At 41.8% G+C, this 14019-nt stretch overlaps 1 protein-coding gene across 1 annotated transcript in view; it reads left to right on the top strand.

The window, feature by feature from the left end:
- UTRN (utrophin) overlaps positions 1–14019 on the top strand; it is a 473527-nt gene that overhangs the window by 46033 nt on the left and 413475 nt on the right. The gene's annotated exons all lie outside the window — the stretch shown is intronic.

A 14019-nucleotide genomic window follows, 5' to 3' on the forward strand; every position in this document is an offset into this window, starting at 1 on the left:
TTAATCTATGAATGACTGGATCCCTAAAAGTTTTACAGATTGCTTTGGAGTATATAGGTCGAAAAACTGTAACATTAATGAGAACAAAGCTCTCTTTCAAGAGCTAGAAACTTAAGAACATTAAAAAAAATGGCTAAATTTTTTTCCTCACCTAAAGGTTGCATTTGACTGGAAGGTAAGGGAAACCTAAGGAGACGGGAGGAAGAGCTTGGCTTCTGAATCCTGAGCAATCGGAAGGAGGGGTTGGTAGAAATGCACACTGCGCTTTGCTGTTCCTGGGCAGATAAGTGCTGTCACACGTCTGGGTTGTAAGGCCACAGGCTCCAGAGCTGGCGGAGGCTCAGACAGAGCAGACCAGGATTGGGCTGTGCACAGGGCCAGGAATGTGGCCGTTCTGGTCAGGGCGGTTGGGGAGGGACTCCTCTCTCCACGGTTCCCATACTGTTTGGCCCTGCTTTTCCCTTCTACTCATCAAAGCACATTCTCCAGCCGAGGGGTACACGTACATATCTTCGTGACTCCAGGAAACATGCGGGATTGGCTGTTCTGGGAATCTTAACCACCTCTGGAGGACATGCTGAGGCAGTGAGACATGGAAGTGACATCCGATCCCACACATGGAGCTGGCGAAACGTCCCAGGCAGGTAAAGAAGCCTCTCTGGGAATGTTGTGGTTTCGTACATTTTTGTCCACCTTGTAGAAAGGAAACCAGGGCATGACTCAGCGAGCCAAGAATTAGTGTGAAAATTACTGAGCCACAGATTTGAAATGAATTTGCCCTCTGAGTGACCTTGGAACTTGTGGGGAAAAATTTGCTTTTCCTTGCAATATGGAAGAAGTTAGTTACATGTAAAGAATCTAATGTCAGTTGTTAAGAATATTCTGGAAATATGATTTGTTACATTTACTAGCCTTGTAGATCTTCTCGGGCAGGGTCGTTGTCAACCTAAGTCTAGTTTAGAGCATAGGCCCTGGCACTAATTGCATGCTTGTCAAATGTGAGTGGGTCAGAGCCATTGTCTGATATGCTCTGGGAACCTTGTTCCGTCACCTCTCTGTGATGCAAGATTTGTCCAGAAGTGTTTGTTGTATGAAAACCTTACGGGGATAAAATCATCCTGTCCCCCAAACTGTGAAGGGGTTAATCAGCTATAACCATGGTGCTGTTCCAAATCTCCCACAACTGAGTCATGAATTAGTATTTTGGCCCTTCACATTCATTCAGTTTGTCCACTCTCCCTTGAGTTTGTTCACGCCCTTGGCACTATTTCATATCTGCAGGCACCAGTTTCCATGATTGACTGTGGGCCACCAAGGCATATAGGGAAAGATCCCTGGTTAGGGTTTTTGAGCACAGTGATGTAGCTCAGGTATAACAGTGGCGAGTGCTAGATGCAATGGAACCACAGATTGGGAGGGATTATCTCCTGGAGTTTTGCTATTTTTCAGAGGTCAGTGATGTTTCCCAGAGCAGGTGAAGGAGGTGGGGGAGAATGTGAAGGAATGGCTTCCAGGCTGAGGGGAAATTGTGCAAAGCATGTTGAGTCACTTATGTGGTAAGATGCCCTTTCCATATTTATACTGTGCCTCCTCTCCCTGCCCACTGCCCTGCCCATCACCTTCTAGAGTCTCAGTGTCTGTATAGTCTCTTTCCTCTGCTTCAAATGCCTGCCCAACAACTCTGGCCAGCCCCTGCTGCTCTTCCTGGGATTCAGAAGTGCATTAATAGCACTTCCTCCAAGAAGCCTGTCCTGATACCCATGTGAATTAGACCAGTCCTGTTGCCTGCTTTTGTACACTTGTCATTTGTTCCCAACTGTGATTTCTGTAAGGACAGGCACCAAGATTATTTTGTTTTTAAAAAGTTATTTTTTTAATTGAAGTAACAGTGGTTTAGATTATACAGTATTATAATCAACATCTGTGCACACCACATTATGTTCCCCACCCTCTGTCTGAGCATAACATCTAGCTCCATCCATGTTGTTACAAATGGCAGAATTTCATCTTTATTTTTATGGATAGCTTAGTAGTATTCCTTTATGTGTGTAGACCACGTGTTTTATCCAGTCATCTATTGATGGGCTCTTAGGTTGTTTCAAACTCTTGACTATTGTAAACAATGCGGCCATGAACATGGGGTGCATATATTTCTTCAGATATATCCCTCTACTCTTTTTTAAAGATTTATTTATTTATTTATACAAGCACTGGGTACAGTCAGAAGCACGGGAGGGTGAGAGAATTCACCAGAGCCAGAGTGGGGAGCAGAGCAGGCAGAAGGACCGAAGTACACTGCTGAGGGGAGCAGCGGGCGTGGCATGAGAGGTCTGCGCACCATGTGGGACCCTCACCAGCCGCCGGGGATCTAACCGGTACTTCAGAGGCTGTGGGCAGCTTCGCAGCCCAGCGCTCAACCGCTGCGCCACCGGGGAGGCCCATATCCCTCTACTCTCTAGGTACATACCTAGACATGAGATCATATAGAATTTCTGTTTTCCATAATGAATGCACAAACTTACAGTCCCACCAGCAGTGCATGAGATGTGCTTTCCAAGATTGTTGCTCTTGTCTTTTTGATAATAGCTGTTCTGAAAGATGTGAGGCAATATCTTCTTCTGACTTGCATTTCCTTAATAATGAGAAATGATGAACATCTTTCCAAGTGTCTGTTTGCCATCTGTATGCCTTTAGAGATGTGAGAGATCAAGGTTTTCCCATGCACTGCTATGTCTGTAGTGTTTGGTACAACGCCTGGCCTATAGGGATGATGCATTCTTGTAAATGAATGAATGAGTAAATAAAATGGCAAGTCTCTTAAAAAATCTAAAACACATTTTTTTAATTTTTATTTTTTTTAAAGATTTATTTATTTATGCATACAAGAGCTGGGGTATAGGCCAGAGATGTGGAGGGTGAGAGGATTCACCAGAGACAGAGCGGGAAACAGAACAGGCAGACTGACTAAAATACGCTACTGAGGGGAGCAGTGGGCGAGTCAGGAGAGGTCTGCAACGTCAGGTGGGTTTCTTTCTGTGGCAGGGATCAAACTCATGCTGCAGAGGCTGTGGATTGCTTCATAATACGGTGCTTAACCCCCTGCACCAACAGGGGGCCCCTAAAACACTCTTTAAGTTTAATTTTGGGGCAGTATATGATTATTCCTTTCAGTTGTGGTCCTGTAGTTCTCCCAGCACCAAACACCCATAGTCCATCACCATAGTCCTTTGTGCTCTCCCCAGCCAGTCTCCACCCCTCCCCACTGTACTCCTCCCCCCACCCATAGATATGGCTGCCTTTTATCTATGGTCAGCTTTTAAGGTTTATCTTTGTCGGACTCTTTCCTTGGTTTTTGTATATTCCACATATAAGTGAAACCATCCAACATTTATCTTTTTCCTTTTGACTTCTCTAGGCATCAACCCTTCTAGCTCCATCCATGCTGCCACAAATGGCATGAGTTTATCTTTTTTGTTGCTGAGTAGTATTCCATTGTGTGTGTGTGTATATATATATGTATATATATATATATATATATATATACACCACATCTTTCTGATTTGCTCATCTGTCTTGGGGCATTTAGGTTATTTCCATACTTTGGCTACTGTCAATAGTGCTGCTATAAACATGGGAGTGCAGGTTTTCCTTCAAATAGGTGTCTTTGTGTTCTTTGGGTTGATTCCTAGGAGTAAAATAGTTGGGTCATATGACATGTCCATTTCTAGTGACAAACACTCTTAATTGATCTGTTAGTTTATTCCTTGAAGTTTAAGGTCATTCATAAGTTGGCACTAGGATCTCCGGTAAGAATTTTTTTCAAGACATTTGGGTGATACCTTGAGGTTAAAAAAAAGGGGCAGTTGTTTTGAATTTTGGAAGGAGGAAATGGTTTGAAAAAATCTAAGGATTCTTTATAGGGATGGGAGTAATTCTTTTTGAGATACTTAGAGAAATCCATGAAATAAAAGAAAATTGAATGAAGAATGTTATTAAATTGAGTAATTCTTTACAGTAATTTTATGTAATTATTTATCACACTACATTTTTATCTGCACTACTGAGTTCTCTGACATGTCCTGATAATTTGGATGATTCTTTGCTCAGAAACCTTATTTTTTAAAAAAGATTTATTCCTGCATACAAGAACTAGGGTACAGTCCAAAGTTGCAGGGGCTGAGAAAATTCACCAGCGACAGAGTGGGGAACAGAACAGGCAGAATGACTGAAACATACTGCTGAGGGGAGCAGTAGGTGAGACAGGAGAGGTCTGCTGCACCCTGAGGGTTGCTCCCTGGCTGGCTGGGGGTCGAACTCGTGCTGCAGAGGCTGTGGATAGCTTCATAGTGCTGTGCTTAACCCCTACCACCATGGAGGCCCTGAAACCTTATTTTTATAATTAATATTCTTTAAGGCCTTTATGTTATCTAAATCAGTGTTGTTCTCACACTGATATCTTTCTTTTTATCTAAAACCATATTTGTGTAACAGCCTCCACCTAGGTACTCACTTTCACTGGTATTTTCTTCTAGTTCTTCTGTCATAGTTCAGGAAATGGCTTAATTTTTTCCCCTATCCTGTCCACACATGTTTTTCTTATACATGGCATTTTCCATTACATATTATCAGTGGATTACTTTAATCATGTTGAAACAATTATATAGAAAATTTTATGTTGTAAATTCTATAATAGTCCCAGTTAGAATATCTTGTGAAATGTCATAATATGTGAAAATCTAAAAAAAAAAAAAAATCTAAAAAAAGGTAAAATGGGTTTTCCTGGAAAGAAAATCTGCAGGTGGGTTACTTAGGTGACAAGACATGTGGGTGTTACCTTTGGTCTTCTCCAAACAAAAATTCCCTGCATAGATCTGTCAATCCAAAGGCCTTTGGCCAGGGCACGGTGTTTGAAGACTTTTTCTATCCTTGCTTATTTGATTGATTGATTGATTGATTGATTGATTCATTCAATAAATACTTATTGCTGTCTGCTAGCTACCAGGCACCTTGTTAGTTGCCAGTCACTTGAAAAGTATTTTATTATGGCCAACATTTAAATTACTTTACAGGAAACTGTCTTAGGAGAAGCCTGAGTGAAAGAAGTCACGTGTTAGCAGAGACTTGTTTTGCTATCTGCTTGGGAGTGTTTTTTACAATATTGCTTCTGGCCAGAAAACCATGATGATTTGCGGTTCTGACGTGGTTGCTTATTTGGCTTTCTGGGCCTGGGCTCTTGTACTGTGGAGGCAAAAGGCTTTTGGAGAGTCTTCATTTCACCAGACGCTGCACCTGTTGCTGGCTATTCTTGCCTGTGATTTCCGAACCTAGAGTTACTTCCTTTCATTTCTGCTTCCTCCCCTCTTTCCGGTGAGGAGGGGGTCAAGTCAGTAACTCCTGTGAAGAGTCACCACCTTCTTCCTTCATTACTCTGGTTTGAATGCCCTCAGGAGTGGAAGTGTTTGGATGTTTTATTATCCTCTTACTCACAGATTCCCATCTGAGCGGCCACAGGACTGGGAGGCTTGTGATTGAGTGTGGGCCTGGGTGGGTGTGGACCTGGCTATCCAGCTGCTGCTACCTGACACCTGGAGCCTCAGTGCTGTTGAGGAACTTGAGTTTCCTCTTGGTTTCATATGTTTGGCTATGACTCCTTTGAAGAGAGGAAGTATCGTGTAGTATCACTTACTTTCAGAAAAATAACTCTGAAACTTCTGGGCTACGTGTTGGCTCCGGTCATGCTGTGGAAAGCCAGGGAGCTGCTTTAGAAGGGAAGGCTTTGGGCTGGAGCTGGAGCTGGCCTGGGATGAAGAGCCCCACAGTGGGAGCTGGTGTTGTGGAACCAATCTTGTTTTTCCAACGAGAATCAAGGTATTAACATGGCGTAACTGGTAAGGCTTTTGCAGGCATCCATGAAAATAAATGTGAAAGAACTTTAAAGTTCAGAGGGGCCTAAAGTTGGTCTGTTTTCACCAAACAAATTACTTACTGATGTTCCAATAGGAACAGCTCGAGTTCCAGCTCTGGACTTAATTGGCAACCTCCTGGAAGCTATTTTAGTCCAACATTCCCCGTTTATAACCAAGTTTGTTATATTTGCTTTGTTTGTACTTTCATAGATAAATGAATTTATTTATGGACATTCTCTGGAGGAGGAAAATTTTATGGAAAGTGGAACTCTGTGTGAAATGGAACATAAATTGGCCCCAACTTGCGAGCTTGGGAATGACTTGTTTGCTGTTGGGGACTTCTGGAATAAGAGGGCCTAGCTTTGCTTTGACCTTATTTCTGGACCACTTTTTCCTCTCTTGTACCTTCTGGTGTTGTTTCCAAGCCCCATGATCCCCCATCTTCCTGCCTGTTCCTTGTGCTACTTTAATAGCGGGGTGTTGATGCATTTCTTGCCTTCTTTCCTGCTCCTCCCAGGCTATTTCTCAGCCTCTGCCCTCTTCTTTACCCCTGGTGCAGCCTTTGACCTGTCTCAGCAGGTAGCCTGATTCCCCAGGCAGGATAGCCAGGCCACAGCTCCACTTCTGGCACTTGGTGTTGAGTCACTTTGCCTGTTCTGGGAACTGTTCTCTTCACTGCATGGAACAGAGTAGGTGCTCAGTAAACACATCAGCTGGGCTCCTCCCTGAGCCTTGGGCCCTGAGGACTTCAGCTGAGTTCAGGGGTTCTACATTCTCCAGCCATAAAACCTTTACTTGCTTTCTGTTTCTTACCTGATTACTTCTTAAAATTCTTCACTTTGGAAATCCTAGAACTGCTTTAAAGCATACCCTGTCAGAAACCGAGAGGAAACGCATGGCCCTTGCTGAGCGAATATTCGTCTTGTCTAGTTATTACTTAAATTCTTCATTTCTGCCCCATCTCCAGCCCCAAGTTGTCACAAGCACTTGATGATGCCTCATTCCTACAATGGAAGAAATGACCCCTGGGGTGTGGGTGTGTGTGCCAGGGTTAGGTGGGACTGTTGGTGAGGTGTCAGCTGCAGTATCCATATCTTCTGAGTGGCCTGCACCTTCCGATTGGCATCAAGACATGGGAAAGGTGTTGGATGGAGCTTGTCACTGGGGGTCACCAGAGGGACAAAGTGTTCGTAGTGTCCACTCAGTGCTAACAAATAATCTTCAAGCTTCTCGTTACACATTCCCATGAAGCTTGAGGGTTCAAGAACCCTCTAGAAACTGGAGAAGTTTTCTCACAATGCCAGCAAATGCACATCCAGAGAACTTGCTTGCTGACCTTTGTTCCACAGCCAGAAGGTTGTCAGTGTGATTGCCTCTACTTTTATAGCACTTGTGTCTTTTTCTCACCTGACCACAGCTTTCTTGTCCCTGGGGAGTGCCTTTCTGCAGTGTTGGTTTGTTGCTTCTGATTTTCCTCCTGTCATGGACCTCGCCACCTCCCTTCTGCATGGGGGGCGGGGGCCTCTGTGGGCTTAGCGTGCATTCTCTGTGCTGAGTGCGTGCGAGCGCCCAGGCTCTGTCTTGGTTCCCAGCCCACTGCCACTTCCACTCCCATGTCTCCCCCATCAGCTCGTGCCCCATGTTTGAGTGTATGTTCATTCATTTAGTTCTCACACTGAGCCAGGCCCTGAGGTTGCGGAAGGTGCAAAGGTGAGAAACCACAGTGTTTACTTTATCCTTGATTATAAAAACAGAAATGTGGAAAATCCAGAAAAATCACCCCTTTTTTCTTTCTCTTTAATGTTTTAAAATTTCTCTTTTTAAAAGCATTTGTGTTTTAATTTAATATTTTAAAATTCTCCTTGTATAATTTTTCTGGCTCCTTGAAGACCCTCAGCAGTGACCTGCCTTCTCTCCACTGGAGGAGAGGTTTGCATCTGGGGCTTCAAGTCCCTCTCAGCTGCTCCTTGAGCAGCCAGCCCTGCAGGCTTCCTCCCATAGCCTGATAGAGTGGGTCCAGATGCACCCCATGGCATCTGGGCAGCCATGTGGTGCTGACCTGTCCAGTAGTAGTTGCCTCACCTTGGTCGTTCCAGGCAGTTACCATTAGCTTGGAAACAACAGTGACAGTGAGACAGACACACAAACCTCTCTCTCTCTTTTTCATGTGCACACACACACACACACACACTCACACCTGTGAGAGAATTGCCCTGGGAGGGAACCCCAGTTTCCCTCAGCTGTAAGCAAAAGACATGAGCGCCCACTACCTGTACCTCTTCATGAGGTGTTTGTAGTATTCTTTTTTTACTTCTTAATCTTACTACTTTGTACAGTTTTTGTGAGATAATCATAACAATGGTTATAATTTTACCCCAAAATAACTGCTTAAGAGTAAATTTTCTTTTATCATTCCAAGTTAGGTGTCTTTGTTCGTACATTAGAGAATAAAACTAATCCTACTAAAAATAGGATTTCTTTCCTCTTTTTGGGGCACATTCCTCAAAGTCTGCATCTGGGATCAGCCTCTGTGTTGTTGGTGATAACTTCTAAACCTTTTGATGGTAAGGATTTTAAATTTTGTTAAGATGTCATTTGATTCCATCAATATACTAATATGGAAACAAAGGCATGATTTCAGGTTTTATTTATATCTTTGTGCTTTGGGAATAAAAAAATCCTCATGAGAAATCACTCAGTCCATAAAATACCATCCTTGTTGTTACTTTTTTGGGTTTGCTTGTTTTCAGAAAAATTTTCCTGGCTTTTGCTTTTGTAATTGTTTTAATCATACCAACAGAAATGTAGTATTTTTAGACACTTGTTAAAATCATGTGAAAAATTCTCTTGTCAACATAGGGGATTTTACTAGTGATTTTGATATGATCAAGAACTAAAGTAGAGTTTCCTAGCTAGGAAAAAAAAAATCTTGACGTGCTCTTTGATTATTGGAGAAGTTGTTTTCTAAGCAATGATTTCTCTGATGAAAATGTGAAAGGGACTGAATAAGACTGTGGGACTCTTGCGTCTAGAGACTGCCTTTTTATGTGTTCTTTTCGAGTGTAATGCTGTATGATGGGCTGTGCAGTGATGGGAGGTGGCTCCAGTGGTGGAGAGGGTTGTAAAACTCATGAAGAGTCAACTCCATTCTTACATGGGAAACCTTTAGGGATTTTGGACCCCAGGAATTGCAAGTAGATAAACTACTCTGGAAGCTCTGTGAGAAGGTGAGTTGGAGGAGTCTGGAGCAGAGAGAACACTGCAGGTGGTTTTGCCAGGAGACTGAGTGAAAAAAGGATGTGGTGACGGTGAGCAGGAGGTGGAAGGTGCCACAGATTTAGGGGTATAAGTCCATGATTCCTCATGTGTCATTGTCCAAAGGGAGTTCTGAAAAACTACAAGGTATTTATAATTCAACTGATGGTAAAACCTGAGCTTAACCTGAGTTTATTTGGTGGCAAAATCTGTCCGGAACTGTTGGGATGCTTTACAAATCTTTTCAAGACTTGCTCACGTTATAACATACACATATTTTACTGCACATGCATTAATGTGCTTGATTAGGGGAGATTGCCCTGGTTCTTGCTGTTTTTTTGTTTGTTTGTTTGTTTTTGTTGAAATGTAATATATGGCCTGTGGGCTATATAACTTTTCTCAAATGGCAAAAGCTCTGATTTGGGCAACACATCTGGCTCAAAAGGTTTTGGAAAAGAGATTGTGAAATTCTATTTGATCTGTGTTTACAGGGTAAGATTGATAATACTGAGAGATTAGATATGGAGAAAACTATGGAAGAAAGCAACATTTATAGCCTGGAAGACTAACTGGTTAATGATAATACTACCTCATTAGCTTGGGAAGAAACAGAATTTTGGGTGTGTTCACTGAATAGTGCATGACTTACTGAAGAGGCTGCTTGTTGGATTTTTGAGGTATGGCTTGTATGCAGGATTTCAGATTGAATCATGAATCAGAAAAAGGGGACAACTGGAGAAATCTGAATAAGATTTCTATAGAAATCTTATAGAGTCATTCATAGTATTACATCAGTGCTAATTTTCTGGTTTTGATCATTGTATTCTGATTATGAAAGATGGTAGCATTTGAGGTGGTTGGTTGAAGGACTATGAGAACACTGTCTAGTAGTTCTACAACTTTGGTAAGTCTAAAATTATTTCAAGTTTTAAAAAATGAGAAAAAAAGGTTCTTTGCCATTACCAGGAAATTGTATCATTCATGCTACCTTGAAGTAGAGAATATCTTTAGTATGAGCGTGGTTTCTTGAAGAATTCCAAATCTGAAAATGCAAGTCAAGTGAAATTTCCATTCAAAACAAAAACCAGGGCCTCCCTGGTGGCACAGCAGTTGAGCGCTGGGTTATGAAGCTGCCCGCAGCCTCTGCAGCACTGGTTCGATCCCCGGCTGCTCTCCGGCCACCGGAGGAGGGTCCCACAAGGCACGCAGACCTCTCCTGCTGCCCGCTGCTCCTCTCAGCAGTGTACTTCATCCGTCTGCCTGTTCTGTTCCCAGCTCTGGCTCTGGTGAATTCTCTCACCCTCTCGCACTTCTGAATGTACCCAGTGCTTGTATAAATAAATAAATAAATCTTTAAAAAACAAAACAAAACAAAACACCACCACCAAAACCTGACCTTATTTTTATAATGCAAAGATTACTTTAACATTCTCTGACATTGGTTTATGTCTAATTTGTTTGGCTGCTACTCTGTAGCGTGAGATGTAAGTTTATTGGTTAGGATTGACAGGTACAATAAGGTGTTCAAAGAGGAGGGTTTGCAAATCACAGAAAGAATGAAGAAAATGTGCCTTTAGTAGCAAAGATCAGCTCACCTGGACTTGGCTGTGGCGATGTTCCTGTGCTTGCGTGTCCCCAGTGCAGAGGGTCCATTGCCTTTGCTTCTCTCTCTCTCCCTTCTGCATCACATTCTAGAGTTTCAGCTGCTTTGTTCTGTACTTCTTTCTCCAGCCCCATCTTTTCTTTCCTTTTTGATGAGAGTGGACCTAGCTGGCAGCCAGTTGCTGTTGAGCTATAATGGAGCTAGTGGTATGTACAAAATTTGATTACTGCTGTCAACACCAGATTGAATAAGAAAGTGCAGACACTAGTCAGATACTTGCAACATAAATGGTCTATTGATTTCACAAGGGCTAGAAATAAAGCCACCATGTCATCTAGCAGAGGAAAGGGTCTGTGGAGACTGGGTTCTGATGTTACAGAACAGTTTTAAAAATTGTCCTCCTATTGGATCTTTTTAGAAGAATCTTCAGATAACTTTTGATGAACTGGCTGTTGCTTCAGATTTTCTTCGCCATCAAGTATTTATAGAAAGTCAGTGAAGCCTCTGCACTTGCGTTTATTCAATAGCTTACCTCTCCTGCCTGGAATCTCATTTAGAAGTTGTTCGGGTTGATACAGCCCATATTTGCTTTTGAGCTATGATGACATTTCCACTTAGCTTAATATGAATGTTTTAGAAATTTCCCACAATGGAAAGTTCTATTTGACATAGGAAAGTTCGGCAGTCAGTTTCAGAGTCAGCTGTATGCCAAAAAATAACTAAAACAATGGGTTACATAGTGCAGCCTTGGGACATGGAAAATTTCTTGGAAGATGGATGAATCATATTCTAAGACAGGCTGCAAGGCCTGAGGTCTTATCTTGGAAAATAGAGAAAAATGTTTTTGTTTTTTAAAGTTTATAGCTTTTTCATGTCTTTTGGGATACGTTGTATGTATGTATTTTTCTTTTTAGTATTTTTTTAAGGATTGAAAACTTAAAATCCTATAATAGGATGTTTTAGGAAAGAAAATTAACATCACTGTACATGAATTTGTTCAAACTATAGGGTTGGAATAATATGATTCTCTCTGAATTAGATGAAATAATCCTTTTGAATTAGAAATAAAGATAATCCCTTTGAATTTGATTTTTGAATTTTGAATTAGATAATCCCTTTAAATTAGATTGGATAATCACTTTGAATTAGAATAATTACTATCCTTGCAATATCACATTTTTAAAAGGGAAGGGGAAGTTCCTGCTAGTGTCCAGATCCTGACTTGCTTGTCCCCCTTGGCTGCCTTCAAAATGTGTGACATTCTCAATTTAAAATCACATCTGGGTCTAAAATTTCCTCCTATAAATAGTTATGACTTTTCACTTACAAAAGAGCTTTAATTGAGCCTGCTTCTGTTTAAGAAGCCACATACAGAAAAACTGGAAAAAGCTGATTTGTAATCTTTGAAATGTCATATTTACAAGGAAAACGTCTTATAAGTTTTCTGAAGTTACCCTTTGATACAGGAAGAAGGACCAGCTGCTCTTACTGGATATGTTAATCTGGAGTCCAGCACTGTGAGCCTGGTCTGTACACCGAGGCCAGTCAAAATGTTGAGTCTTTTCATACATCTTGTAAAATAGCCACTCTGAGGCTGCATACCTTAGCCTCAGCCTGAACGTCTTCCTTCAGTACTGTAGCCAGTGTCCATTCAGATGAAGTGGTCCCCCTGCCTTACCAGTCACTCTCTATTTTGAGCATTTAACCCTGTTTATAAAAATAGAGCTATTTTTGGCTACTGATAAGAACTAGGTTTTGATAATCACTGGGGGAAATGAAAATCAAACTATGATGAAATATCACTGCACACTCACAAGGAAGACTATTACAAAAGATGTTAAGTGTTGGCGAAGATGTGGGGAAAATGGAACATTCGTACATTGTTAGAGGAAATGTAAGACTGTGAAGCCGCTTTGAAAACTGACAGTTCTTCCAAAGGTTTGCCATAGAGTTGCTGTATGCCCTAGCAATTTTACTCCTGACTATATGTTCCCAAGAGAAGTGAGAGCAGGTTAATATCAAAACTTGTACACAAATGCTGACAGCAGCGTTATTCATATTAGCCAAAAGGTAGAAAGAGCCGAAGTGCCCATTAACTGATGGATGCATAAATATAAGTGCAATGTGGAGTACTGATAATTATTTAGGGATATTAGCAACTATAAAAAGGCATGACATGCTGATACAGGCTCCAACATAGATGAACTTAAAAACATCACATGGAGTGATGAAGTCAGTTACAAAAGAACACATTTTCTGTGATTTCATTCTATGAATTGCTCAGGGGGGTCAATTCTGTAGAGGCTAAAAGTAGATTTTTGTGGCTGCTTAAGGACTCAGGGGTTGGAGAGGAAATGGAGTGACTGATTTTTTGGGATGAGGAAAATGTTTTAAAATTGCTTGCCCTGAGGGATGCACAACTGTGTGACTATATTAATGATCATTGAATCATACTCTTTGAATGTATGATTCATACAATGTGAATTGTGTGAACTGTATCTGGATAAAGCTGTCACAAAAAAAGAATTGGGGTTTGGGCCTCCCCAGTGGCGCAGCGGTTGAGCGTTGGGCTGTGAAGCTGCCCGCAGCCTCTGCAGCGCCGGTTCGATCCACGGCCGCCGGCGAGGGTCCCACATGGCTCACAGACCTCTCCTGCTGCACCCGCTGCTCCCCTCAACAGTGTACTTCGGTCCTTCTGCCTGCTCTGCTCCCCACTCTGGCTCTGGTGAATTCTCTCACCCTCCCGCGCTTCTGACTGTACCCAGTGCTTGTATAATTAAATAAATAAATCTTTAAAAAAAAAAAGAATTGGGGTTTGATTAGAAGATATAACCCATATCTCTGAGCTTTTCATTGTCTTTGTGCTCACAACTGTCTAAGGAGGCAGGAAGGGTCACTATTTCCATTTTACGGATTTGGAGACTGAGGTTTAGAGAAAGTATTTTGCCACATCATACCACTTCTGGTCTAGGAAAAACACATAAGGAGGAGAATGGGCAGGTACTAGCAGATTCTTTCCTGTACATCAGCCAGTAACAAGAAGAGAAATGGTTTTTAATAAATCTGTATGTATCCTGGTAAGGGTATATAGTCTATAGTAATCTTTGCTCCTAAGTAGAAGTTTTCCATTTTCAATCAGGAGAGAAAAAAGAGCATAGGAATAAGAAAGCAGGTGAAGTAAAGAATATAGGTAATAATTATCCTTCTTGTGTGAATTGTACACGTGTAAATGACAGCAAGAGGGAAAAGAAAATA

This window comes from Talpa occidentalis, unplaced genomic scaffold, assembly GCF_014898055.3.
Source record: "Talpa occidentalis isolate TD23 unplaced genomic scaffold, MPIMG_talOcc4v2.1 talOcc4.2, whole genome shotgun sequence".
NCBI classification, from domain to species: domain Eukaryota; kingdom Metazoa; phylum Chordata; class Mammalia; order Eulipotyphla; family Talpidae; genus Talpa; species Talpa occidentalis.